General features: G+C 45.2%; 13 non-coding genes across 13 annotated transcripts; all 13 read right to left on the bottom strand.

The window, feature by feature from the left end:
* Positions 1–5,818: 5,818 nt before the first annotated feature.
* LOC141214256 (U2 spliceosomal RNA) lies at positions 5,819–6,009 on the bottom strand. The gene has a single exon (XR_012283524.1). It is a non-coding gene; the product is annotated as a U2 spliceosomal RNA (small nuclear RNA).
* Positions 6,010–7,124: 1,115 nt separating this feature from the next.
* On the bottom strand, positions 7,125–7,315 carry LOC141214255 (U2 spliceosomal RNA). Its single transcript, XR_012283523.1, has one exon. It is a non-coding gene; the product is annotated as a U2 spliceosomal RNA (small nuclear RNA).
* Positions 7,316–8,424: 1,109 nt separating this feature from the next.
* On the bottom strand, positions 8,425–8,615 carry LOC141214254 (U2 spliceosomal RNA). The gene has a single exon (XR_012283522.1). It is a non-coding gene; the product is annotated as a U2 spliceosomal RNA (small nuclear RNA).
* A 1,115-nt stretch (positions 8,616–9,730) lies between these two features.
* LOC141214253 (U2 spliceosomal RNA) lies at positions 9,731–9,921 on the bottom strand. Its single transcript, XR_012283520.1, has one exon. It is a non-coding gene; the product is annotated as a U2 spliceosomal RNA (small nuclear RNA).
* Positions 9,922–11,033: 1,112 nt separating this feature from the next.
* LOC141214252 (U2 spliceosomal RNA) lies at positions 11,034–11,224 on the bottom strand. Its single transcript, XR_012283519.1, has one exon. It is a non-coding gene; the product is annotated as a U2 spliceosomal RNA (small nuclear RNA).
* Positions 11,225–12,339: 1,115 nt separating this feature from the next.
* On the bottom strand, positions 12,340–12,530 carry LOC141214313 (U2 spliceosomal RNA). The gene has a single exon (XR_012283579.1). It is a non-coding gene; the product is annotated as a U2 spliceosomal RNA (small nuclear RNA).
* Positions 12,531–13,645: 1,115 nt separating this feature from the next.
* Positions 13,646–13,836, bottom strand: LOC141214251 (U2 spliceosomal RNA). Its single transcript, XR_012283518.1, has one exon. It is a non-coding gene; the product is annotated as a U2 spliceosomal RNA (small nuclear RNA).
* Positions 13,837–14,951: 1,115 nt separating this feature from the next.
* On the bottom strand, positions 14,952–15,142 carry LOC141214311 (U2 spliceosomal RNA). The gene has a single exon (XR_012283577.1). It is a non-coding gene; the product is annotated as a U2 spliceosomal RNA (small nuclear RNA).
* A 1,112-nt stretch (positions 15,143–16,254) lies between these two features.
* Positions 16,255–16,445, bottom strand: LOC141214250 (U2 spliceosomal RNA). The gene has a single exon (XR_012283517.1). It is a non-coding gene; the product is annotated as a U2 spliceosomal RNA (small nuclear RNA).
* Positions 16,446–17,560: 1,115 nt separating this feature from the next.
* LOC141214247 (U2 spliceosomal RNA) lies at positions 17,561–17,751 on the bottom strand. The gene has a single exon (XR_012283515.1). It is a non-coding gene; the product is annotated as a U2 spliceosomal RNA (small nuclear RNA).
* Positions 17,752–18,866: 1,115 nt separating this feature from the next.
* On the bottom strand, positions 18,867–19,057 carry LOC141214325 (U2 spliceosomal RNA). The gene has a single exon (XR_012283591.1). It is a non-coding gene; the product is annotated as a U2 spliceosomal RNA (small nuclear RNA).
* A 1,115-nt stretch (positions 19,058–20,172) lies between these two features.
* LOC141214246 (U2 spliceosomal RNA) lies at positions 20,173–20,363 on the bottom strand. Its single transcript, XR_012283514.1, has one exon. It is a non-coding gene; the product is annotated as a U2 spliceosomal RNA (small nuclear RNA).
* Positions 20,364–21,478: 1,115 nt separating this feature from the next.
* LOC141214308 (U2 spliceosomal RNA) lies at positions 21,479–21,669 on the bottom strand. The gene has a single exon (XR_012283574.1). It is a non-coding gene; the product is annotated as a U2 spliceosomal RNA (small nuclear RNA).
* Between the last annotated feature and the right edge of the window lie 670 nt (positions 21,670–22,339).

The following is a 22,339-nucleotide window of genomic DNA, read 5'->3' as shown; positions in this document are numbered from 1 at the left end:
AAGTTCCTGTGCAAATGGGCAATTCCACATAAGGTGCAAGGTGGTTTCGTCATAAACACATGAGTCTCTGGGGCATTTTGCTCTGGCCACCAGGCCTCTCCTGTGTTGAAACTCTCTGGTGGGGAGGCACTGGTGGACCACCATCCATGCGATGTCCTTATGTCCATTTGCTAAGAATTTCCCGAAGACATTCTTCCAAACTTGCTTCGATCTCTCTTCTGAGAAATTTACTATGGGGGTCACATCTTCATTCCTCCTCAAAAAAGATAAAAGCTTCTTGCGGTCTTTAAAAATGTCCATATTAAAATCACCAAGGCTATAAAATCGAAAAGTCTTTTCTAAGATTGCTTGGTGTTTGGGGGGGCATAGTAAAACAGGGGAATTCAACGACAACTTAAACCATCTTTTAAAAATCATCCCACAAGTATATTTTAAAAAATAACTTAGCGCACTATTACCATTAAAATGTTTGAAACAAAAGCAGAAATAATTTAAATACAAATAAATATGTAAGTCGGGGACATCCCTTCCGCCGTTCATTTTATTCTTCCTCATTATTTCTCGCCTTAATTTTTCCATTTTGGAGTTCCATAAAAACATAAAGATCATCCTAGTCATTTTTTTAATTAAAACATCAGAGGGGGGGTACACCATAGCTATATACAGTATGAGGGGTAACAACACTGATTTTATAATTAAAATTTTCCCCTCCATTGTTAGGGACCTCAAACCCCAAAATGATATTTTCTTTGACATTTTTTCTATGACATTCTCCCAGCTTTGAGTTCCCACATTCTCCTCGTTAAAAACAACTCCAAGAATTTTTACATTGTCTCGTTTTATAGTGAGCTGCGGGAGTTGGGCGGTGTCCCAGGATCCCAAAGTCAGACATTCAGATTTATTTAAATTAAGTTTCAAACCGGATGCCTGGGAAAAAAAATCAATGCGCAACACCGCCCTCCGGAGGGAAGCAGGGTCCACGCACACAACCGTCACGTCATCCATGTAGCCAAAGACTCTCACATCACTGCCACCTCCGCCAGGAACAGGAACCCCTCTAATCACTTTGTCTTTTCTTATTGCGCTCAGCAGGGGCTCCATGGCGCAGATGAACAGGATGGGCGACAAGGGGCATCCCTGCTTCACTCCGGACTCAAGGGGAACTCCATCTGTTAAAAAGCCATTAAGAGAAATTTGACTAAAACAATTTTTATATAAAATCTTAATACAATTTAAAAGCATATTAGGGATACCCATTCTTTTTAAAACTCTAAAAAGAAATCTATGAGAGACTCTATCGAAAGCTTTTTCAAAATCTAGGGCTAAAAGAGCTACATTTTGACCCCGGTCTCTGGAATACCAAATTACATCCCTTAATACGTTTAAAACCTCTGAAATACTTCTGCCTGGTACACTACATACCTGCTCAGGCCGGATCAGTTTGGCAATGACACTCCTGAGCCGGTCAGCAACCACCTTAGCAAGTACCTTGTAATCAACATTTAGGAGAGTTATGGGTCTCCAATTCGCTAGAGTACTGCGGTCACCTTTTTTATATATCAAAGACACCACTCCTCTCCTCCACGAAAATGGCAACTGTTCAGAAATAAAAACTTCTTTAAAAAGCATAAAAAGGTCCTCTTTTAAAATGTCCCAAAAAGTAAGGTAAAATTCTACAGGTAGTCCGTCACACCCAGGTGCTTTACCCTTAGAGAAACTTTTAAAAACATAAAATAATTCCTCTAAAACAATATCGCGTTCTAAAAACTCCTGGTCTGTAAAATTTAACTTAAAATCGAGATCATTAAGAGCATCAGATAAAAAGGACTCATCTATACACTTTTTACTAAAAAGATGCTTATAAAAGTTAAAAGTAGCATTCAACATTCCCTGCATAGATGTTTCACCCTCTAGATTTGTGATCACTTCTCTTTTATCCATGACTTTTTTGAAGAAGAAGCGAGAGCACTTCTCCCCCTCCTCCAAGTGCTGCACTCTAGAGTTAAAAATAATCTCTTTCCCCTTTGTGTCTATGCAGTTCTGAATTTCAGTTTTTAGGCTAGCAATATCATCTCCCACCTCCACCCCTAGCTCTTTGAATTTAAAAAGTGTTTGTAGTTTGGTGTTAAGATCACTAAAACATCTTTTTTTCTCTCTAGCTTTACGTCTCCCTGCTTTTATAAAAAACATTCTGACTTTTTTTTTCAAATTTTCCCACCAGGTTACCATAGGGGCATCAGAAGGTTTTTGTCGCCGCCAGGCTTGATAGGCTTTACCAAAGTCTTGTCGAATCAGAGGGTCCTCCAGCAGGTAAGTACTTAGACGCCAGAGGCCCCTGTTGACCCTCTGTTCATCCCGGTATTCTAGGTGCACCTCCAAGCCCTTATGGTCAGAAAATATATTTGATGTTAAAACACATTTAACAGGGTTAAAATCATCTGATAGGAAAATAAAATCGATCCTGGAGGACACCCCTCTTCCGGACCACGTATAACCAGGGTCCGTCGGCAGGAGTGACCTCCACGCATCGCATAATTTAAAATCAGTTATAAAATCATTCAATAGATGACATGACTTATCCAATTTGCGTAAAGGGTCACCCCCCGCTCGTTGTTCACTAGCACAAAGACAATTAAAATCACCCCCTACGATTAGGGGAGATGACCCAGTACAGTACAATGGCAATATCCCAAATAAATTAATTCTCTCTTGCTTATCAGGGGGAGCATAAATATTCATTACACGTAGGGTAAAACCATTAAATTTAAAATGCACTAAAACCACTCTGCCTGGTACTATTTCTGTGACAGCATTTATAGTAATATTTCTCCCACGACAGAGGAAGCCCACCCCCGCTGACTTGTTGTCATTGGAGCCAGACCAGATGGAGGGCCCCAGTCTCCAATCTGTCTTGATATCATTATAATTTAGTGCATGTTGTATCCCGCATTCCTGTAATAAATATATGTCAAAGTCAGTGGTTTCTAAATACTTGAATAGAGCAGCCCTACGAACTGGGCTCTTTAATGACCTCACATTCAGTGAGACAAGTCTTAATGTGGGCATTCATAGGTCAGGGTGGTGGATCTTCCATGAGAACACCTGACTCAAAGCCCTGTATATCAAATTGCTCCAGGACATCCGGGCTAGAGGACCCAAATGACTCGATATTCTGTGAGCCGGCGGTTGCCCCCTCGTAGGTCACGGTTCCCAGCCACATTCCAGGAGACGCTGGGGCTTCGACATTCCGTCTCTTTTTCGGGGCAGACTCCACTAGGTCACTGGTGCAGTCCTCCTCTTCCTCCACCTCCTCCAGGGGGGGAGACTGGTCCATCAGGACAAGATCAGCAACACAGATTTCCTGATGTTCGCCACCTAGAAGCAAAGCCCCCTCATCTGGCTGGCTAATCGCCCTGGAAGATCCTGAGGCCATCGCTGCGTGGTCCCCTGTAGCCAACCGCACAGGGGCACCACCCTCCAGCCCAACAGGATCGGTATCGGGAACCATCGATACGGAGGATACCCTCCCAGAAGGAGGACCCCCCCGCTCCGGTCCATGCGAGGTCCGCCCATCGTTAAGGGACTTCGATGCAGGTGCCGCCCCAGAGGGGCCTCCGGCTCCCTGCTCCATCCCAGCCTTCTCGCCCTTCGAACCGCCCTCCGACGCCGGCCTGCCAGTGAAGACCGGTGGGCGCATCGGCTCAGCTTCAGAAGATGCAGCTTCTGCGTAGGTCCTGGTCCTGGTCCTGTTGGGGCATCCTCGGAACATGTGCCCCGCCTCACCGCAGAGATTACATTTCCTCCCAGCGGGACAGTCCTTCATTAAATGTCCGTAACAGCTGCAATTATTGCAGCGGTCTACTTTCCTGCCCGTGCAGGACGTTTGGGTATGACCCATTTGTCCACAGTTCCTGCAACATACTGGCATTCCAGGATAAAATAAGTAGCCTCTGCTCTTACCGATTACGAAGGTGGAGGGAGGGTGTAGCATTCCTCCCACTCCACTAAGGTCCCTCTTTAGACGGGCCATATACCTTCTCTTGCCGCACCAGAAGCCTACCGCGTTCTTCACAGTACCCAGGCATCTCAGATCATCACAATAGCGGGTAAGGTAGGTCGAGATGTCTGCAGCTTCCACAAAGGGGTTCGGGAAATGCACCACGATGGGGATCTCGTCATAAGCATACAAGAGACAAAAGGTTAGTCCATCCAATTCATCTAAGTAGTTTTTCTCGTTTACCTTTTGTACGAGTTGCTGACAGCATCCCTGGCTCTTGAAGGTGATGGTGTATGTCCCTTTGTACTCATTGTCCTGGAAGCAGAATATGTCTTCCCGCCGAAACTCCAGAACTCCAAGAAGAATCCTATGGCAGATGTAGTCCAAATTCTTCTCCATCCTCGATGCTGCTCCAACTTCAATCCTCACGGTGTTCCGCATCCGGGCATCACCCGATGAATATGTGAGCGTTGCCGGCATCCTTCACTCAGGAACGTACCGACTCTTCTCTATGAAAGGCGCAACCCTTCATGGGATCCCTTCCCGTTGCTCCCGGACTAATCCTTCCTCCCAATAGCAGCAGGGGGGTTAAGTCCCTCCGAAGAGGAACGATCCCCCCAGGCCGAGAGAAAGGGTACCAAGAGCACCTCACAGGCAAGACCACACAGGTAAACCTGATAGATCGTGCCAAAAGGCCGAGAAGCGATAACCAGAATTGGTTTCAAACTACGGAGCCACCCAAGGATCCTGAAAAGTCCATTTGTGGAGATGAGCTCCTGGACTCCCGTTAAGAAGACATGTTGTCAACCTCTAGATCCCTTACATGCCTGCACTTTTCGGCTTGCTGCTGCTGCAATCCACGCGTTTTAGATCTGCATAACTCCACCTCTTTAAACACAGCACCTTCACCCCCTGCTGTTCCCACCCGCCTCAACACCGTTGGAAGGGAGGAGAACCAATTAAGGCGGGGGTGGGGTGGAACGAGCAGCTGTCTACCCTTAGCAGGAGGGCTCCTGATTACATACCTCTCCTGCTGCTGCTGCTGCTGGCTGTCCAGCAGCAGACTGAAGGTGGCTGCTGCTGTGCACAGGTATATAAAGGCTCAGAGCCTATTATGACACGCGCAGCCAGCGTTCCATTGCCACATTCCATCTACTGCAGGCAGGATACCTGGCTGGCTGAATGTCGCTGAGAAGCTCACAGAGACCGCCATAAGCAACAGTTTAACAGAATGCCACAGACTAATCAACCAAACTTTTTGGGTTGGGTTCTCTTTTATAGTCTGCAGGCATTAAATGAAAGAAGTCAGTGTTCCAGCAGAGGGAGACAACGTTTCAGAAAAGGCATTGTAGCAAACCAAAAAAGAAATTTTAAGCGCAGCAGAGAAACCAGCGCACATACCTGTTAGCTCAGGTGAGTTTAAAAGGCTGCTGTTGATAACAAGGGCATTTGCTAAATAGATGGTGTGTGTGCAACAATATACTGAAAGGTCAATTATATTGTGCAGCTGATCTCACCACCTGTAGTTATTTAGGTGAAAGCTCCAAAATGCTTGCCTAATATGTCTGTTTATCCAAAAGGAAGTAAAAAGGGAGAGCTAGAAAGATAGCATTGCATCACATTACATGGCAATGCAATGCACAGTTGCTGAAGTTGAACCAAAATGAGCTTGTAATCTGGCTTCTGCAACTTTGAACATGAAAAATCCAATGAGGAGAAGAAAAGCAAAGCCAAAGAGTCCATCCCAAAATCCGACAAACAAGCAAAATGAACAAAAAACATTGAATTCAATTCTTTCTGATTTTAGAAACTGCATTAAAGAAGGGGTGCACCGGTCCTGGAGATACTGCAATACCAGGTCAATGCGTGGAGTGGACAGAGCAAGCTCTTTTTCCATCTCCCTGTTCTAAAAATCCATTTAATATATGGTCCCCAGATAGGGGACGTATCAGATATTAAACTGATAAGAACAGATACTACACTTGATCTTAGCCAAAAGGCCGAGAAGCGATAACCAGAATTGGTTTCAAACTACGGAGCCACCCAAGGATCCTGAAAAGTCCATTTGTGGAGATGAGCTCCTGGACTCCCGTTAAGAAGACATGTTGTCAACCTCTAGATCCCTTACATGCCTGCACTTTTCGGCTTGCTGCTGCTGCAATCCACGCGTTTTAGATCTGCATAACTCCACCTCTTTAAACACAGCACCTTCACCCCCTGCTGTTCCCACCCGCCTCAACACCGTTGGAAGGGAGGAGAACCAATTAAGGCGGGGGGTGGGGTGGAACGAGCAGCTGTCTACCCTTAGCAGGAGGGCTCCTGATTACATACCTCTCCTGCTGCTGCTGCTGCTGGCTGTCCAGCAGCAGACTGAAGGTGGCTGCTGCTGTGCACAGGTATATAAAGGCTCAGAGCCTATTATGACACGCGCAGCCAGCGTTCCATTGCCACATTCCATCTACTGCAGGCAGGGTACCTGGCTGGCTGAATGTCGCTGAGAAGCTCACAGAGACCGCCATAAGCAACAGTTTAACAGAATGCCACAGACTAATCAACCAAACTTTTTGGGTTGGGTTCTCTTTTATAGTCTGCAGGCATTAAATGAAAGAAGTCAGTGTTCCAGCAGAGGGAGACAACGTTTCAGAAAAGGCATTGTAGCAAACCAAAAAAGAAATTTTAAGCGCAGCAGAGTAACCAGCGCACATACCTGTTAGCTCAGGTGAGTTTAAAAGGCTGCTGTTGATAACAAGGGCATTTGCTAAATAGATGGTGTGTGTGCAACAATATACTGAAAGGTCAATTATATTGTGCAGCTTATCTCACCACCTGTAGTTATTTAGGTGAAAACTCCAAAATGCTTGCCTAATATGTCTGTTTATCCAAAAGGAAGTAAAAAGGGAGAGCTAGAAAGATAGCATTGCATCACATTACATGGCAATGCAATGCACAGTTGCTGAAGTTGAACCAAAATGAGCTTGTAATCTGGCTTCTGCAACTTTGAACATGAAAAATCCAATGAGGAGAAGAAAAGCAAAGCCAAAGAGTCCATCCCAAAATCCGACAAACAAGCAAAATGAACAAAAAACATTGAATTCAATTCTTTCTGATTTTAGAAACTGCATTAAAGAAGGGGTGCACCGGTCCTGGAGATACTGCAATACCAGGTCAATGCGTGGAGTGGACAGAGCAAGCTCTTTTTCCATCTCCCTGTTCTAAAAATCCATTTAATATATGGTCCCCAGATAGGGGACGTATCAGATATTAAACTGATAAGAACAGATACTACACTTGATCTTAGCCAAAAGGCCGAGAAGCGATAACCAGAATTGGTTTCAAACTACGGAGCCACCCAAGGATCCTGAAAAGTCCATTTGTGGAGATGAGCTCCTGGACTCCCGTTAAGAAGACATGTTGTCAACCTCTAGATCCCTTACATGCCTGCACTTTTCGGCTTGCTGCTGCTGCAATCCACGCGTTTTAGATCTGCATAACTCCACCTCTTTAAACACAGCACCTTCACCCCCTGCTGTTCCCACCCGCCTCAACACCGTTGGAAGGGAGGAGAACCAATTAAGGCGGGGGGTGGGGTGGAACGAGCAGCTGTCTACCCTTAGCAGGAGGGCTCCTGATTACATACCTCTCCTGCTGCTGCTGCTGGCTGTCCAGCAGCAGACTGAAGGTGGCTGCTGCTGTGCACAGGTATATAAAGGCTCAGAGCCTATTATGACACGCGCAGCCAGCGTTCCATTGCCACATTCCATCTACTGCAGGCAGGATACCTGGCTGGCTGAATGTCGCTGAGAAGCTCACAGAGACCGCCATAAGCAACAGTTTAACAGAATGCCACAGACTAATCAACCAAACTTTTTGGGTTGGGTTCTCTTTTATAGTCTGCAGGCATTAAATGAAAGAAGTCAGTGTTCCAGCAGAGGGAGACGTTTCAGAAAAGGCATTGTAGCAAACCAAAAAAGAAATTTTAAGCGCAGCAGAGTAACCAGCGCACATACCTGTTAGCTCAGGTGAGTTTAAAAGGCTGCTGTTGATAACAAGGGCATTTGCTAAATAGATGGTGTGTGTGCAACAATATACTGAAAGGTCAATTATATTGTGCAGCTTATCTCACCACCTGTAGTTATTTAGGTGAAAGCTCCAAAATGCTTGCCTAATATGTCTGTTTATCCAAAAGGAAGTAAAAAGGGAGAGCTAGAAAGATAGCATTGCATCACATTACATGGCAATGCAATGCACAGTTGCTGAACTTGAACCAAAATGAGCTTGTAACCTGGCTTCTGCAACTTTGAACATGAAAAATCCAATGAGGAGAAGAAAAGCAAAGCCAAAGAGTCCATCCCAAAATCCGACAAACAAGCAAAATGAACAAAAAACATTGAATTCAATTCTTTCTGATTTTAGAAACTGCATTAAAGAAGGGGTGCACCGGTCCTGGAGATACTGCAATACCAGGTCAATGCGTGGAGTGGACAGAGCAAGCTCTTTTTCCATCTCCCTGTTCTAAAAATCCATTTAATATATGGTCCCCAGATAGGGGACGTATCAGATATTAAACTGATAAGAACAGATACTACACTTGATCTTAGCCAAAAGGCCGAGAAGCGATAACCAGAATTGGTTTCAAACTACGGAGCCACCCAAGGATCCTGAAAAGTCCATTTGTGGAGATGAGCTCCTGGACTCCCGTTAAGAAGACATGTTGTCAACCTCTAGATCCCTTACATGCCTGCACTTTTCGGCTTGCTGCTGCTGCAATCCACGCGTTTTAGATCTGCATAACTCCACCTCTTTAAACACAGCACCTTCACCCCCTGCTGTTCCCACCCGCCTCAACACCGTTGGAAGGGAGGAGAACCAATTAAGGCGGGGGGTGGGGTGGAATGAGCAGCTGTCTACCCTTAGCAGGAGGGCTCCTGATTACATACCTCTCCTGCTGCTGCTGCTGCTGGCTGTCCAGCAGCAGACTGAAGGTGGCTGCTGCTGTGCACAGGTATATAAAGGCTCAGAGCCTATTATGACACGCGCAGCCAGCGTTCCATTGCCACATTCCATCTACTGCAGGCAGGATACCTGGCTGGCTGAATGTCGCTGAGAAGCTCACAGAGACCGCCATAAGCAACAGTTTAACAGAATGCCACAGACTAATCAACCAAACTTTTTGGGTTGGGTTCTCTTTTATAGTCTGCAGGCATTAAATGAAAGAAGTCAGTGTTCCAGCAGAGGGAGACAACGTTTCAGAAAAGGCATTGTAGCAAACCAAAAAAGAAATTTTAAGCGCAGCAGAGTAACCAGCGCACATACCTGTTAGCTCAGGTGAGTTTAAAAGGCTGCTGTTGATAACAAGGGCATTTGCTAAATAGATGGTGTGTGTGCAACAATATACTGAAAGGTCAATTATATTGTGCAGCTTATCTCACCACCTGTAGTTATTTAGGTGAAAGCTCCAAAATGCTTGCCTAATATGTCTGTTTATCCAAAAGGAAGTAAAAAGGGAGAGCTAGAAAGATAGCATTGCATCACATTACATGGCAATGCAATGCACAGTTGCTGAAGTTGAACCAAAATGAGCTTGTAATCTGGCTTCTGCAACTTTGAACATGAAAAATCCAATGAGGAGAAGAAAAGCAAAGCCAAAGAGTCCATCCCAAAATCCGACAAACAAGCAAAATGAACAAAAAACATTGAATTCAATTCTTTCTGATTTTAGAAACTGCATTAAAGAAGGGGTGCACCGGTCCTGGAGATACTGCAATACCAGGTCAATGCGTGGAGTGGACAGAGCAAGCTCTTTTTCCATCTCCCTGTTCTAAAAATCCATTTAATATATGGTCCCCAGATAGGGGACGTATCAGATATTAAACTGATAAGAACAGATACTACACTTGATCTTAGCCAAAAGGCCGAGAAGCGATAACCAGAATTGGTTTCAAACTACGGAGCCACCCAAGGATCCTGAAAAGTCCATTTGTGGAGATGAGCTCCTGGACTCCCGTTAAGAAGACATGTTGTCAACCTCTAGATCCCTTACATGCCTGCACTTTTCGGCTTGCTGCTGCTGCAATCCACGCGTTTTAGATCTGCATAACTCCACCTCTTTAAACACAGCACCTTCACCCCCTGCTGTTCCCACCCGCCTCAACACCGTTGGAAGGGAGGAGAACCAATTAAGGCGGGGGGTGGGGTGGAACGAGCAGCTGTCTACCCTTAGCAGGAGGGCTCCTGATTACATACCTCTCCTGCTGCTGCTGCTGGCTGTCCAGCAGCAGACTGAAGGTGGCTGCTGCTGTGCACAGGTATATAAAGGCTCAGAGCCTATTATGACACGCGCAGCCAGCGTTCCATTGCCACATTCCATCTACTGCAGGCAGGATACCTGGCTGGCTGAATGTCGCTGAGAAGCTCACAGAGACCGCCATAAGCAACAGTTTAACAGAATGCCACAGACTAATCAACCAAACTTTTTGGGTTGGGTTCTCTTTTATAGTCTGCAGGCATTAAATGAAAGAAGTCAGTGTTCCAGCAGAGGGAGACAACGTTTCAGAAAAGGCATTGTAGCAAACCAAAAAAGAAATTTTAAGCGCAGCAGAGTAACCAGCGCACATACCTGTTAGCTCAGGTGAGTTTAAAAGGCTGCTGTTGATAACAAGGGCATTTGCTAAATAGATGGTGTGTGTGCAACAATATACTGAAAGGTCAATTATATTGTGCAGCTTATCTCACCACCTGTAGTTATTTAGGTGAAAGCTCCAAAATGCTTGCCTAATATGTCTGTTTATCCAAAAGGAAGTAAAAAGGGAGAGCTAGAAAGATAGCATTGCATCACATTACATGGCAATGCAATGCACAGTTGCTGAAGTTGAACCAAAATGAGCTTGTAACCTGGCTTCTGCAACTTTGAACATGAAAAATCCAATGAGGAGAAGAAAAGCAAAGCCAAAGAGTCCATCCCAAAATCCGACAAACAAGCAAAATGAACAAAAAACATTGAATTCAATTCTTTCTGATTTTAGAAACTGCATTAAAGAAGGGGTGCACCGGTCCTGGAGATACTGCAATACCAGGTCAATGCGTGGAGTGGACAGAGCAAGCTCTTTTTCCATCTCCCTGTTCTAAAAATCCATTTAATATATGGTCCCCAGATAGGGGACGTATCAGATATTAAACTGATAAGAACAGATACTACACTTGATCTTAGCCAAAAGGCCGAGAAGCGATAACCAGAATTGGTTTCAAACTACGGAGCCACCCAAGGATCCTGAAAAGTCCATTTGTGGAGATGAGCTCCTGGACTCCCGTTAAGAAGACATGTTGTCAACCTCTAGATCTCTTACATGCCTGCACTTTTCAGCTTGCTGCTGCTGCAATCCACGCGTTTTAGATCTGCATAACTCCACCTCTTTAAACACAGCACCTTCACCCCCTGCTGTTCCCACCCGCCTCAACACCGTTGGAAGGGAGGAGAACCAATTAAGGCGGGGGGTGGGGTGGAACGAGCAGCTGTCTACCCTTAGCAGGAGGGCTCCTGATTACATACCTCTCCTGCTGCTGCTGCTGCTGGCTGTCCAGCAGCAGACTGAAGGTGGCTGCTGCTGTGCACAGGTATATAAAGGCTCAGAGCCTATTATGACACGCGCAGCCAGCGTTCCATTGCCACATTCCATCTACTGCAGGCAGGATACCTGGCTGGCTGAATGTCGCTGAGAAGCTCACAGAGACCGCCATAAGCAACAGTTTAACAGAATGCCACAGACTAATCAACCAAACTTTTTGGGTTGGGTTCTCTTTTATAGTCTGCAGGCATTAAATGAAAGAAGTCAGTGTTCCAGCAGAGGGAGACAACGTTTCAGAAAAGGCATTGTAGCAAACCAAAAAAGAAATTTTAAGCGCAGCAGAGTAACCAGCGCACATACCTGTTAGCTCAGGTGAGTTTAAAAGGCTGCTGTTGATAACAAGGGCATTTGCTAAATAGATGGTGTGTGTGCAACAATATACTGAAAGGTCAATTATATTGTGCAGCTTATCTCACCACCTGTAGTTATTTAGGTGAAAGCTCCAAAATGCTTGCCTAATATGTCTGTTTATCCAAAAGGAAGTAAAAAGGGAGAGCTAGAAAGATAGCATTGCATCACATTACATGGCAATGCAATGCACAGTTGCTGAAGTTGAACCAAAATGAGCTTGTAATCTGGCTTCTGCAACTTTGAACATGAAAAATCCAATGAGGAGAAGAAAAGCAAAGCCAAAGAGTCCATCCCAAAATCCGACAAACAAGCAAAATGAACAAAAAACATTGAATTCAATTCTTTCTGATTTTAGAAACTGCATTAAAGAAGGGGTGCACCGGTCCTGGAGATACTGCAATACCAGGTCAATGCGTGGAGTGGACAGAGCAAGCTCTTTTTCCATCTCCCTGTTCTGAAAATCCATTTAATATATGGTCCCCAGATAGGGGACGTATCAGATATTAAACTGATAAGAACAGATACTACACTTGATCTTAGCCAAAAGGCCGAGAAGCGATAACCAGAATTGGTTTCAAACTACGGAGCCACCCAAGGATCCTGAAAAGTCCATTTGTGGAGATGAGCTCCTGGACTCCCGTTAAGAAGACATGTTGTCAACCTCTAGATCCCTTACATGCCTGCACTTTTCGGCTTGCTGCTGCTGCAATCCACGCGTTTTAGATCTGCATAACTCCACCTCTTTAAACACAGCACCTTCACCCCCTGCTGTTCCCACCCGCCTCAACACGGTTGGAAGGGAGGAGAACCAATTAAGGCGGGGGGTGGGGTGGAATGAGCAGCTGTCTACCCTTAGCAGGAGGGCTCCTGATTACATACCTCTCCTGCTGCTGCTGCTGCTGGCTGTCCAGCAGCAGACTGAAGGTGGCTGCTGCTGTGCACAGGTATATAAAGGCTCAGAGCCTATTATGACACGCGCAGCCAGCGTTCCATTGCCACATTCCATCTACTGCAGGCAGGATACCTGGCTGGCTGAATGTCGCTGAGAAGCTCACAGAGACCGCCATAAGCAACAGTTTAACAGAATGCCACAGACTAATCAACCAAACTTTTTGGGTTGGGTTCTCTTTTATAGTCTGCAGGCATTAAATGAAAGAAGTCAGTGTTCCAGCAGAGGGAGACAACGTTTCAGAAAAGGCATTGTAGCAAACCAAAAAAGAAATTTTAAGCGCAGCAGAGTAACCAGCGCACATACCTGTTAGCTCAGGTGAGTTTAAAAGGCTGCTGTTGATAACAAGGGCATTTGCTAAATAGATGGTGTGTGTGCAACAATATACTGAAAGGTCAATTATATTGTGCAGCTTATCTCACCACCTGTAGTTATTTAGGTGAAAGCTCCAAAATGCTTGCCTAATATGTCTGTTTATCCAAAAGGAAGTAAAAAGGGAGAGCTAGAAAGATAGCATTGCATCACATTACATGGCAATGCAATGCACAGTTGCTGAAGTTGAACCAAAATGAGCTTGTAACCTGGCTTCTGCAACTTTGAACATGAAAAATCCAATGAGGAGAAGAAAAGCAAAGCCAAAGAGTCCATCCCAAAATCCGACAAACAAGCAAAATGAACAAAAAACATTGAATTCAATTCTTTCTGATTTTAGAAACTGCATTAAAGAAGGGGTGCACCGGTCCTGGAGATACTGCAATACCAGGTCAATGCGTGGAGTGGACAGAGCAAGCTCTTTTTCCATCTCCCTGTTCTAAAAATCCATTTAATATATGGTCCCCAGATAGGGGACGTATCAGATATTAAACTGATAAGAACAGATACTACACTTGATCTTAGCCAAAAGGCCGAGAAGCGATAACCAGAATTGGTTTCAAACTACGGAGCCACCCAGGGATCCTGAAAAGTCCATTTGTGGAGATGAGCTCCTGGACTCCCGTTAAGAAGACATGTTGTCAACCTCTAGATCCCTTACATGCCTGCACTTTTCAGCTTGCTGCTGCTGCAATCCACGCGTTTTAGATCTGCATAACTCCACCTCTTTAAACACAGCACCTTCACCCCCTGCTGTTCCCACCCGCCTCAACACCGTTGGAAGGGAGGAGAACCAATTAAGGCGGGGGGTGGGGTGGAACGAGCAGCTGTCTACCCTTAGCAGGAGGGCTCCTGATTACATACCTCTCCTGCTGCTGCTGCTGCTGGCTGTCCAGCAGCAGACTGAAGGTGGCTGCTGCTGTGCACAGGTATATAAAGGCTCAGAGCCTATTATGACACGCGCAGCCAGCGTTCCATTGCCACATTCCATCTACTGCAGGCAGGATACCTGGCTGGCTGAATGTCGCTGAGAAGCTCACAGAGACCGCCATAAGCAACAGTTTAACAGAATGCCACAGACTAATCAACCAAACTTTTTGGGTTGGGTTCTCTTTTATAGTCTGCAGGCATTAAATGAAAGAAGTCAGTGTTCCAGCAGAGGGAGACAACGTTTCAGAAAAGGCATTGTAGCAAACCAAAAAAGAAATTTTAAGCGCAGCAGAGTAACCAGCGCACATACCTGTTAGCTCAGGTGAGTTTAAAAGGCTGCTGTTGATAACAAGGGCATTTGCTAAATAGATGGTGTGTGTGCAACAATATACTGAAAGGTCAATTATATTGTGCAGCTTATCTCACCACCTGTAGTTATTTAGGTGAAAGCTCCAAAATGCTTGCCTAATATGTCTGTTTATCCAAAAGGAAGTAAAAAGGGAGAGCTAGAAAGATAGCATTGCATCACATTACATGGCAATGCAATGCACAGTTGCTGAAGTTGAACCAAAATGAGCTTGTAATCTGGCTTCTGCAACTTTGAACATGAAAAATCCAATGAGGAGAAGAAAAGCAAAGCCAAAGAGTCCATCCCAAAATCCGACAAACAAGCAAAATGAACAAAAAACATTGAATTCAATTCTTTCTGATTTTAGAAACTGCATTAAAGAAGGGGTGCACCGGTCCTGGAGATACTGCAATACCAGGTCAATGCGTGGAGTGGACAGAGCAAGCTCTTTTTCCATCTCCCTGTTCTGAAAATCCATTTAATATATGGTCCCCAGATAGGGGACGTATCAGATATTAAACTGATAAGAACAGATACTACACTTGATCTTAGCCAAAAGGCCGAGAAGCGATAACCAGAATTGGTTTCAAACTACGGAGCCACCCAAGGATCCTGAAAAGTCCATTTGTGGAGATGAGCTCCTGGACTCCCGTTAAGAAGACATGTTGTCAACCTCTAGATCCCTTACATGCCTGCACTTTTCGGCTTGCTGCTGCTGCAATCCACGCGTTTTAGATCTGCATAACTCCACCTCTTTAAACACAGCACCTTCACCCCCTGCTGTTCCCACCCGCCTCAACACCGTTGGAAGGGAGGAGAACCAATTAAGGCGGGGGGTGGGGTGGAACGAGCAGCTGTCTACCCTTAGCAGGAGGGCTCCTGATTACATACCTCTCCTGCTGCTGCTGCTGGCTGTCCAGCAGCAGACTGAAGGTGGCTGCTGCTGTGCACAGGTATATAAAGGCTCAGAGCCTATTATGACACGCGCAGCCAGCGTTCCATTGCCACATTCCATCTACTGCAGGCAGGATACCTGGCTGGCTGAATGTCGCTGAGAAGCTCACAGAGACCGCCATAAGCAACAGTTTAACAGAATGCCACAGACTAATCAACCAAACTTTTTGGGTTGGGTTCTCTTTTATAGTCTGCAGGCATTAAATGAAAGAAGTCAGTGTTCCAGCAGAGGGAGACAACGTTTCAGAAAAGGCATTGTAGCAAACCAAAAAAGAAATTTTAAGCGCAGCAGAGTAACCAGCGCACATACCTGTTAGCTCAGGTGAGTTTAAAAGGCTGCTGTTGATAACAAGGGCATTTGCTAAATAGATGGTGTGTGTGCAACAATATACTGAAAGGTCAATTATATTGTGCAGCTTATCTCACCACCTGTAGTTATTTAGGTGAAAGCTCCAAAATGCTTGCCTAATATGTCTGTTTATCCAAAAGGAAGTAAAAAGGGAGAGCTAGAAAGATAGCATTGCATCACATTACATGGCAATGCAATGCACAGTTGCTGAAGTTGAACCAAAATGAGCTTGTAATCTGGCTTCTGCAACTTTGAACATGAAAAATCCAATGAGGAGAAGAAAAGCAAAGCCAAAGAGTCCATCCCAAAATCCGACAAACAAGCAAAATGAACAAAAAACATTGAATTCAATTCTTTCTGATTTTAGAAACTGCATTAAAGAAGGGGTGCACCGGTCCTGGAGATACTGCAATACCAGGTCAATGCGTGGAGTGGACAGAGCAAGCTCTTTTTCCATCTCCCTGTTCTAAAAATCCATTTAATATATGGTCCCCAGATAGGGGACGTATCAGATATTAAACTGATAAGAACAGATACTACACTTGATCTTAGCCAAAAGGCCGAGAAGCGATAACCAGAATTGGTTTCAAACTACGGAGCCACCCAAGGATCCTGAAAAGTCCATTTGTGGAGATGAGCTCCTGGACTCCCGTTAAGAAGACATGTTGTCAACCTCTAGATCCCTTACATGCCTGCACTTTTCGGCTTGCTGCTGCTGCAATCCACGCGTTTTAGATCTGCATAACTCCACCTCTTTAAACACAGCACCTTCACCCCCTGCTGTTCCCACCCGCCTCAACACCGTTGGAAGGGAGGAGAACCAATTAAGGCGGGGGGTGGGGTGGAACGAGCAGCTGTCTACCCTTAGCAGGAGGGCTCCTGATTACATACCTCTCCTGCTGCTGCTGCTGCTGGCTGTCCAGCAGCAGACTGAAGGTGGCTGCTGCTGTGCACAGGTATATAAAGGCTCAGAGCCTATTATGACACGCGCAGCCAGCGTTCCATTGCCACATTCCATCTACTGCAGGCAGGATACCTGGCTGGCTGAATGTCGCTGAGAAGCTCACAGAGACCGCCATAAGCAACAGTTTAACAGAATGCCACAGACTAATCAACCAAACTTTTTGGGTTGGGTTCTCTTTTATAGTCTGCAGGCATTAAATGAAAGAAGTCAGTGTTCCAGCAGAGGGAGACAACGTTTCAGAAAAGGCATTGTAGCAAACCAAAAAAGAAATTTTAAGCGCAGCAGAGTAACCAGCGCACATACCTGTTAGCTCAGGTGAGTTTAAAAGGCTGCTGTTGATAACAAGGGCATTTGCTAAATAGATGGTGTGTGTGCAACAATATACTGAAAGGTCAATTATATTGTGCAGCTTATCTCACCACCTGTAGTTATTTAGGTGAAAGCTCCAAAATGCTTGCCTAATATGTCTGTTTATCCAAAAGGAAGAAAAAAGGGAGAGCTAGAAAGATAGCATTGCATCACATTACATGGCAATGCAATGCACAGTTGCTGAAGTTGAACCAAAATGAGCTTGTAATCTGGCTTCTGCAACTTTGAACATGAAAAATCCAATGAGGAGAAGAAAAGCAAAGCCAAAGAGTCCATCCCAAAATCCGACAAACAAGCAAAATGAACAAAAAACATTGAATTCAATTCTTTCTGATTTTAGAAACTGCATTAAAGAAGGGGTGCACCGGTCCTGGAGATACTGCAATACCAGGTCAATGCGTGGAGTGGACAGAGCAAGCTCTTTTTCCATCTCCCTGTTCTAAAAATCCATTTAATATATGGTCCCCAGATAGGGGACGTATCAGATATTAAACTGATAAGAACAGATACTACACTTGATCTTAGCCAAAAGGCCGAGAAGCGATAACCAGAATTGGTTTCAAACTACGGAGCCACCCAAGGATCCTGAAAAGTCCATTTGTGGAGATGAGCTCCTGGACTCCCGTTAAGAAGACATGTTGTCAACCTCTAGATCCCTTACATGCCTGCACTTTTCGGCTTGCTGCTGCTGCAATCCACGCGTTTTAGATCTGCATAACTCCACCTCTTTAAACACAGCACCTTCACCCCCTGCTGTTCCCACCCGCCTCAACACCGTTGGAAGGGAGGAGAACCAATTAAGGCGGGGGGTGGGGTGGAACGAGCAGCTGTCTACCCTTAGCAGGAGGGCTCCTGATTACATACCTCTCCTGCTGCTGCTGCTGCTGGCTGTCCAGCAGCAGACTGAAGGTGGCTGCTGCTGTGCACAGGTATATAAAGGCTCAGAGCCTATTATGACACGCGCAGCCAGCGTTCCATTGCCACATTCCATCTACTGCAGGCAGGATACCTGGCTGGCTGAATGTCGCTGAGAAGCTCACAGAGACCGCCATAAGCAACAGTTTAACAGAATGCCACAGACTAATCAACCAAACTTTTTGGGTTGGGTTCTCTTTTATAGTCTGCAGGCATTAAATGAAAGAAGTCAGTGTTCCAGCAGAGGGAGACAACGTTTCAGAAAAGGCATTGTAGCAAACCAAAAAAGAAATTTTAAGCGCAGCAGAGTAACCAGCGCACATACCTGTTAGCTCAGGTGAGTTTAAAAGGCTGCTGTTGATAACAAGGGCATTTGCTAAATAGATGGTGTGTGTGCAACAATATACTGAAAGGTCAATTATATTGTGCAGCTTATCTCACCACCTGTAGTTATTTAGGTGAAAGCTCCAAAATGCTTGCCTAATATGTCTGTTTATCCAAAAGGAAGTAAAAAGGGAGAGCTAGAAAGATAGCATTGCATCACATTACATGGCAATGCAATGCACAGTTGCTGAAGTTGAACCAAAATGAGCTTGTAATCTGGCTTCTGCAACTTTGAACATGAAAAATCCAATGAGGAGAAGAAAAGCAAAGCCAAAGAGTCCATCCCAAAATCCGACAAACAAGCAAAATGAACAAAAAACATTGAATTCAATTCTTTCTGATTTTAGAAACTGCATTAAAGAAGGGGTGCACCGGTCCTGGAGATACTGCAATACCAGGTCAATGCGTGGAGTGGACAGAGCAAGCTCTTTTTCCATCTGCCTGTTCTAAAAATCCATTTAATATATGGTCCCCAGATAGGGGACGTATCAGATATTAAACTGATAAGAACAGATACTACACTTGATCTTAGCCAAAAGGCCGAGAAGCGATAACCAGAATTGGTTTCAAACTACGGAGCCACCCAAGGATCCTGAAAAGTCCATTTGTGGAGATGAGCTCCTGGACTCCCGTTAAGAAGACATGTTGTCAACCTCTAGATCCCTTACATGCCTGCACTTTTCGGCTTGCTGCTGCTGCAATCCACGCGTTTTAGATCTGCATAACTCCACCTCTTTAAACACAGCACCTTCACCCCCTGCTGTTCCCACCCGCCTCAACACCGTTGGAAGGGAGGAGAACCAATTAAGGCGGGGGGTGGGGTGGAACGAGCAGCTGTCTACCCTTAGCAGGAGGGCTCCTGATTACATACCTCTCCTGCTGCTGCTGCTGCTGGCTGTCCAGCAGCAGACTGAAGGTGGCTGCTGCTGTGCACAGGTATATAAAGGCTCAGAGCCTATTATGACACGCGCAGCCAGCGTTTCATTGCCACATTCCATCTACTGCAGGCAGGATACCTGGCTGGCTGAATGTCGCTGAGAAGCTCACAGAGACCGCCATAAGCAACAGTTTAACAGAATGCCACAGACTAATCAACCAAACTTTTTGGGTTGGGTTCTCTTTTATAGTCTGCAGGCATTAAATGAAAGAAGTCAGTGTTCCAGCAGAGGGAGACAACGTTTCAGAAAAGGCATTGTAGCAAACCAAAAAAGAAATTTTAAGCGCAGCAGAGTAACCAGCGCACATACCTGTTAGCTCAGGTGAGTTTAAAAGGCTGCTGTTGATAACAAGGGCATTTGCTAAATAGATGGTGTGTGTGCAACAATATACTGAAAGGTCAATTATATTGTGCAGCTTATCTCACCACCTGTAGTTATTTAGGTGAAAGCTCCAAAATGCTTGCCTAATATGTCTGTTTATCCAAAAGGAAGTAAAAAGGGAGAGCTAGAAAGATAGCATTGCATCACATTACATGGCAATGCAATGCACAGTTGCTGAAGTTGAACCAAAATGAGCTTGTAATCTGGCTTCTGCAACTTTGAACATGAAAAATCCAATGAGGAGAAGAAAAGCAAAGCCAAAGAGTCCATCCCAAAATCCGACAAACAAGCAAAATGAACAAAAAACATTGAATTCAATTCTTTCTGATTTTAGAAACTGCATTAAAGAAGGGGTGCACCGGTCCTGGAGATACTGCAATACCAGGTCAATGCGTGGAGTGGACAGAGCAAGCTCTTTTTCCATCTCCCTGTTCTAAAAATCCATTTAATATATGGTCCCCAGATAGGGGACGTATCAGATATTAAACTGATAAGAACAGATACTACACTTGATCTTAGCCAAAAGGCCGAGAAGCGATAACCAGAATTGGTTTCAAACTACGGAGCCACCCAAGGATCCTGAAAAGTCCATTTGTGGAGATGAGCTCCTGGACTCCCGTTAAGAAGACATGTTGTCAACCTCTAGATCCCTTACATGCCTGCACTTTTCGGCTTGCTGCTGCTGCAATCCACGCGTTTTAGATCTGCATAACTCCACCTCTTTAAACACAGCACCTTCACCCCCTGCTGTTCCCACCCGCCTCAACACCGTTGGAAGGGAGGAGAACCAATTAAGGCGGGGGGTGGGGTGGAACGAGCAGCTGTCTACCCTTAGCAGGAGGGCTCCTGATTACATACCTCTCCTGCTGCTGCTGCTGCTGGCTGTCCAGCAGCAGACTGAAGGTGGCTGCTGCTGTGCACAGGTATATAAAGGCTCAGAGCCTATTATGACACGCGCAGCCAGCGTTCCATTGCCACATTCCATCTACTGCAGGCAGGATACCTGGCTGGCTGAATGTCGCTGAGAAGCTCACAGAGACCGCCATAAGCAACAGTTTAACAGAATGCCACAGACTAATCAACCAAACTTTTTGGGTTGGGTTCTCTTTTATAGTCTGCAGGCATTAAATGAAAGAAGTCAGTGTTCCAGCAGAGGGAGACAACGTTTCAGAAAAGGCATTGTAGCAAACCAAAAAAGAAATTTTAAGCGCAGCAGAGTAACCAGCGCACATACCTGTTAGCTCAGGTGAGTTTAAAAGGCTGCTGTTGATAACAAGGGCATTTGCTAAATAGATGGTGTGTGTGCAACAATATACTGAAAGGTCAATTATATTGTGCAGCTTATCTCACCACCTGTAGTTATTTAGGTGAAAGCTCCAAAATGCTTGCCTAATATGTCTGTTTATCCAAAAGGAAGTAAAAAGGGAGAGCTAGAAAGATAGCATTGCATCACATTACATGGCAATGCAATGCACAGTTGCTGAAGTTGAACCAAAATGAGCTTGTAATCTGGCTTCTGCAACTTTGAACATGAAAAATCCAATGAGGAGAAGAAAAGCAAAGCCAAAGAGTCCATCCCAAAATCCGACAAACAAGCAAAATGAACAAAAAACATTGAATTCAATTCTTTCTGATTTTAGAAACTGCATTAAAGAAGGGGTGCACCGGTCCTGGAGATACTGCAATACCAGGTCAATGCGTGGAGTGGACAGAGCAAGCTCTTTTTCCATCTCCCTGTTCTAAAAATCCATTTGATATATGGTCCCCAGATAGGGGACGTATCAGATATTAAACTGATAAGAACAGATACTACACTTGATCTTAGCCAAAAGGCCGAGAAGCGATAACCAGAATTGGTTTCAAACTACGGAGCCACCCAAGGATCCTGAAAAGTCCATTTGTGGAGATGAGCTCCTGGACTCCCGTTAAGAAGACATGTTGTCAACCTCTAGATCCCTTACATGCCTGCACTTTTCGGCTTGCTGCTGCTGCAATCCACGCGTTTTAGATCTGCATAACTCCACCTCTTTAAACACAGCACCTTCACCCCCTGCTGTTCCCACCCGCCTCAACACCGTTGGAAGGGAGGAGAACCAATTAAGGCGGGGGGTGGGGTGGAACGAGCAGCTGTCTACCCTTAGCAGGAGGGCTCCTGATTACATACCTCTCCTGCTGCTGCTGCTGCTGCTGGCTGTCCAGCAGCAGACTGAAGGTGGCTGCTGCTGTGCACAGGTATATAAAGGCTCAGAGCCTATTATGACACGCGCAGCCAGCGTTCCATTGCCACATTCCATCTACTGCAGGCAGGATACCTGGCTGGCTGAATGTCGCTGAGAAGCTCACAGAGACCGCCATAAGCAACAGTTTAACAGAATGCCACAGACTAATCAACCAAACTTTTTGGGTTGGGTTCTCTTTTATAGTCTGCAGGCATTAAATGAAAGAAGTCAGTGTTCCAGCAGAGGGAGACAACGTTTCAGAAAAGGCATTGTAGCAAACCAAAAAAGAAATTTTA

This window comes from Phyllobates terribilis, unplaced genomic scaffold, assembly GCF_046119375.1.
Source record: "Phyllobates terribilis strain yellow unplaced genomic scaffold, ASM4611937v1 Scaffold_217__1_contigs__length_3308461, whole genome shotgun sequence".
Taxonomy (NCBI): Eukaryota; Metazoa; Chordata; class Amphibia; order Anura; family Dendrobatidae; genus Phyllobates; species Phyllobates terribilis.
Note: the sequence above shows the minus strand (reverse complement) of the source record. Positions and strands in the feature narration are given on the sequence as shown.